This window comes from Chiloscyllium plagiosum, chromosome 41 (assembly GCF_004010195.1).
Source record: "Chiloscyllium plagiosum isolate BGI_BamShark_2017 chromosome 41, ASM401019v2, whole genome shotgun sequence".
NCBI lineage: Eukaryota > Metazoa > Chordata > Chondrichthyes > Orectolobiformes > Hemiscylliidae > Chiloscyllium > Chiloscyllium plagiosum.
The window spans coordinates 19595696-19601146 of NC_057750.1; the positions used below are offsets into that span (position 1 = coordinate 19595696).

Below are 5451 nucleotides of genomic sequence, written 5' to 3' on the forward strand. Positions count from 1 at the left end.
GTATTCCTGAAACGTCGATTTTACTGTTCCTCAGATGCTGCCTGAACTGCTGTGCTTTTCCAGCACCACTAATCCAGAATCTGGTTTCCAGCATCTGCACTCATTGTTTTTACCTAGTATCACAAGATGTACTTGCAGGTCTCCGATTTTCCGTTTCTCTGAACAGTTTTGGGCAATATCCATGCTCACGATCCTACAACTTGTTGAATATACGTTTGCTGTAAAACATTGTCAAGTGAACATGTTTGTTCAGTGACTGTAATCAATTCCAGTCTCCATGGGCTGGGGCTTCCTCAGCAGGATAAAACCTCCGTCGCTTCCTGGTAGTTGCACACACTCTCGGGAGTCCCGACCGATGACTAAAGTGGAGAATCTCCTGGTTGTGAAAGAATGAACTGGAGTCTGATCTTCCAAATAGGAGACGTTCTTTATGATATCCAAAAGATATACTACCCCCTACTCGCCACTATTTCAATTCCAAGTAAGCCTCAATATTCAAAAATTCATATTAACGATATATTGTTGCTATTCTGCTTGCCATTCTGTGGACGTTATAACATACACGTGAAACCTGGTACTACATGTTTTTTTTTGTTAGTTTTCTTTTAAATCTATGCAGAAATTTTCATAATCATTTATATTTTAAAAAATATTCAAAATGTATCACACTTGTGATTGCTTTATCAGCTTACCTCAGTTTGGATTTTCATATCAATGGAGTGTACAGTTTATTAAGATTCAACACATGTAGTGTGTATGTACAGGAAACCTTCGTGTGCTGCAAATTGCATATTGTATTTGATGATTAAAACTAATGCTCGGCACAATTAGTTTTCTCGTGAGTATTAGTGCGCCAAGGTTGATAACAATTTCACTTCTATTATTCAAATATTCACAAGGGACCGTTGAAATGAACAGATTAGATTACTTACAATGTGGAAATAGGCCCTGTGCCACTGTGCCCCAAATGCTTGGTCTTAATCACGCACTAATTAAATTGTCCGCAAAATCAGACAACTACAGAATCTACCAGCAATGACGAAGACACTGGTCCTGTGACCGGATTTTTAAGACTGCTATCTGGAACTCAGTATAAATAGTGTACTTCAAACTTGATGCAGAACCTCTGTAGTCAGTTAGTATTTCCAAAAAGAATGTTTTGCGTGTTTTTTTACAAATTAGATTACTTACAGTGTGGAAACAGGCCCTTCGGCCCAGCAAGTCCACACCGACCCGCCGAAGAGCAACCCACCTAGACCCATTCCCCTACATTTACCCCTTCACCTAACACTACGGGCAATTTAGCATGGCCAATTCACCTAACCTGCACATGTTTGGACTGTGGGAGGAAACCGGGAGCACCCGAGGAAACCCACGCAGACACGGGGAGAATGTGCAAACTCCACACAGTTACCTGAGGCGGGGATTGAAGCCGGGTCTTTGGCGCTGTGAGGCAACAGTGCTAGCTACCGTGCCGCCCACGTTTTCTGGGAATCTGTGCAGAATGCATATTGATAGAATCTGTGCAGAATGCGTATTTATCGAACTGTTTCAAACTTCACAGAATGCTTGGAATGCGTCGAGTTTACCAGAGATTGAGAGCATAGTGGAGTGCAAACACAAGTTGCTGTTTACAAATGCCCCATGAATTATTGTGCAAATTCACTAAATCGTTTGAATAATACAAATGCAATTATCTGTGTCAGTTTTAAGTCCGTGCAGATATTTCTTAGAGGCTTTGTATTTATAGGTGAATATCCTTACATAACTTCATGGTAACATTCAACATTCACCGAATGTCCTTAGGAGTTAATGTTTGGAAACTTCGTCAATATTATTTTAGCGTATGCTGAGAGTGTTCGGAATATCAGTACGTGGGATTGCATTAGTGTAACGTATAATCCTCGGTATATTTGGTATTTCCGAGTATGTCTTGGAGTCTGATCATGTCGATAAAAATTGATGGCTGCCTAATAGGTACCAAGATGCCCAAGTGTCGATCATAATTCAGTAAATCTTCTTTCATTATCACATTATCCTCCAGTATGCCTGTTTCTGAGCTACAAATCTACGATGGATTTTAATCGGCAGCAGAGGTGTGTTTGAACAGTTAAATTAAAAGTATATTTCATGGTATCAAATGGCAGAATGCAATTCTTTTATAATCAATGCATCAACTTGTCCTGCGTTCTGAAATCAACCTGAAAGAGCTTCAGAACTTAAAATCTTAAGTGTCCCTTTAGAACAGCAATATTAATGTATTGGCATCGCAGTGGCTCGAGAAGACGACTTACTATTGCCTTTGTAAGTACAATTAGATGTCAGAAATAAATGCCACTCATCTATCAGAGCAATAGAAACAACAGAATTGCTATATTACTAGTAGCACTAACAGATTTACTAATAGAAACTACAATGCTGACATTTCTCCTGGGAAGTCAGCACATTTATATTGAATCCATGCAATTTGGAAATATGCTAGGCAACTTATTTTTCCTGATACATAACGTTTAAGACATTTTCTTTTGGAAACATCTCAGGTGCATTTGAATATTTAATCAAAATCTTTGGAGGATGCCAATCTTCCAAAGTTTATTCAAAATGCTTCCATTGTCTGATTACTTACAATTGATGCTTGATGTATTTCAGTATTTACACACAATTTTTGGATCATGTCTGGGAATATCAGGTTTTCTTTAGAGTTTAAGGAAAAAGAAAACCTTGCATTGTGCTGTTATGAACAATCTCTGACAGTGCTTCAGGATTTGCACTGACTGCATGAAATGTCGGTCCTTATACACCTATTTACATTGTATTGCTGAGTCAATTTGACCAGTAATTACAGTAGGTAATTTTCATTCACGTGCAATGAACCTGACTGGAATCTTCACTGTCAGTAAAGCGAGAGATGACAGTTTGATGAAGACCGAAACATGGTATCCATGCATTACATTTTTCAAGTTGTCAATGAAAAACTTGAAGCATTTTTCATGTGTCTGAAATAAATGTAACTGACATTTATTGGAAAAGCCATTCAACCTAACAAAGTGTGCAGAGATCAATATCAAAATTTGCACCGATTTGAGAACCTTGATATTTTGTGAAATGTGCAAATATTGCACATTATGTGTACAGAATCAAACTCTCAACCAGGTTTTCCACAATAGCTTGCTGTAAATAGAGTCAAGCACATACAGTGAATGACTTGAAATGAAGCAATGTATTACAAAATATTTTTGTTCTGTTAATTATGTTTATTTTGCATTGTTTACCTACAATGTATGCTTCAGTTAAAAGCTGTCTCAACATGGAAGGCTTTGCACTCGTATAAAGATAACATCCTAAATTTTGTATAGAAAAGGAAACCTATTTGGACAGGGGAACTTGATGAATTTTAAAGAACTAGATGGGATTTTTGGGTTTTAAATATAGAAAATAGAAAACTAACTCAAAAGCATATGGACCACACTTGAGAAAAGGCTCTGAACAACATCTAATTCAGTGATGACTGCCGTTATAATCAGGTGGCAAAATGTTGGAGATCATTTTGCAAAAGATCAAACACATGACTGGTAGAAACAGAGCATATCATAACAAACTTTTTTTCTGCTGGTGAGCAAAGTGATGCTGAAAGGACACTGTTTCAGGGATAATAACAAGATTTACAAAGGACAACACAATCAGGAGAACTGATCTCACATTACAGAGAGAAGACTGTTGGTGGTTTAACTGCATCTTGGGCGTCGAAAGAGATTGAAAAGGAGGTACTTTCATGGTAATCACAGCCAGTCCCACATCTGAACAGGCACTATTAGCATCACTCTACATTCCAAATCATCTGTGCATCAAACTGATCTAATTGATGCCTACAACATGGAGGAGAAAGAGGGATTCTGTTGTGTAGAGCTTTAAGACATAGCTTGTAATCCCAACCTGAGAAGACAAGGAAAACCAAGTTAATGGTTCTATCAAAAATATAATAATCTTGAGGGTCACAAATTTGACCGTTACACTCACAAATATGTGTGACTGACTATATCTGTTACAGATAGACGATGTGAGATTGGGACTGAATGTATTTGTTTCAGACAGAAATTGTAGGTAAAATGCATCATTTGACTACCTATATACTAGATGGCCGAATGTTTCCCCAGCTCCTCATCAATCTTCTATGTTTTGTTTTACTGTTCAAGTGCTAATAATCTTTTGCCTCATTATGTGGCAGTTAACATCCTAACGGTGGTGATCCTTTCACGGGGCAACTGTGGTCTTTCCAGATGTGTCACTTCCTACCTAGTGGCCATGGCAGCAGCTGATCTACTGGTGGCCATGTTTGATCTAATCTTAAGGCAAATTCCAATTACATATTGGAGTCAGTTTTCCTTTCTTTGGAACATTCCCATTTGTAATATCCATGCTGTCTTGTTGTATGCCAGCACAGATGGTTCTGTGTGGCTCACTATCAGTTTCACCTTTGATAGATTTGTGGCGATTTGCTGCCAGAAGCAGAAAATAAGGTATTGCACACAAAAAACTGCAATTGTTATTATTGGAATAGTAACCATGTTGAGCTGTTTAAAAAATATTTTCTGGTATTTTATATTCCGAAGTGTCTACAAATTATCAAATGCTCCGTGGTTCTGCTATGCAAAATGGTGGGTTTTGTATTCAAAGCTATGGATTGTTGTCGAACTGCTTCATTATATTCTGAACCCTTGTGTACCATTTGCCACGATACTGCTGCTTAATGCCTTGATTGTTAGGTGTATTTTATTGGCCAGCAGAGCACGCAGAAGAATCCGGAGTGACAGCAGTGGAGGAAGCCCCAGAGACCCAGAGTTGCAGAACAGAAGAAAATCCGTCATTTTATTGTTTGCTATCTCTGGGAATTTCATCCTGTTATGGGCAATATTTATGTTATATTATATGTGGCTTCGTATGTTATATTTGGGATATCGGTACATATATCTACCGCCTTTTGTACGAGAGCTCGGATTGATGCTTCAGCTCCTGAGTTGTTGCACAAACACTTGTATATATGCGGTGACCCAGAGTAAATTCAGAATACAGATAATGAATGCATTAATATATCCTTTTGCTGTAATGTTCAAATTTATTAAATTTACACAATGAAGGGATTTTCTTGCCCGCAAGTACATGGTTTTTTTTGTCTGATTTGCTGATGTTTGGGGCATCTGGGTGAGTTGTGGCACTGTTGTTTACATGCTTGGTTTTAAATCAGGTTCCCATTCCATTCCTGGCCGGTCATGTCGAAATTTCTTGTCTTATAACAAGGCATCTCTCAAATGGAACAACATAGAAATTTTGAATTTTCTTTCTCAGATAGAGGTTACCTATTCTAAAACACGGTTCTGAAGCAAATTCGAAGGAGTTTGCACATTCTCCCCATGTCTGCGTGGGTTTCCTCCGCGTGCTCCGGTTTCCTCCCAT

The 5451-nt window shown here is 38.3% G+C and overlaps 1 long non-coding RNA gene across 1 annotated transcript; it reads left to right on the forward strand.

The window, feature by feature from the left end:
* The first annotated feature begins 318 nt into the window (after positions 1-318).
* On the forward strand, positions 319-5153 carry LOC122542922. The gene is made up of 2 exons (XR_006309885.1): positions 319-481; positions 4785-5153. It is a non-coding gene; the product is annotated as an uncharacterized LOC122542922 (long non-coding RNA).
* Positions 5154-5451: the final 298 nt, after the last annotated feature.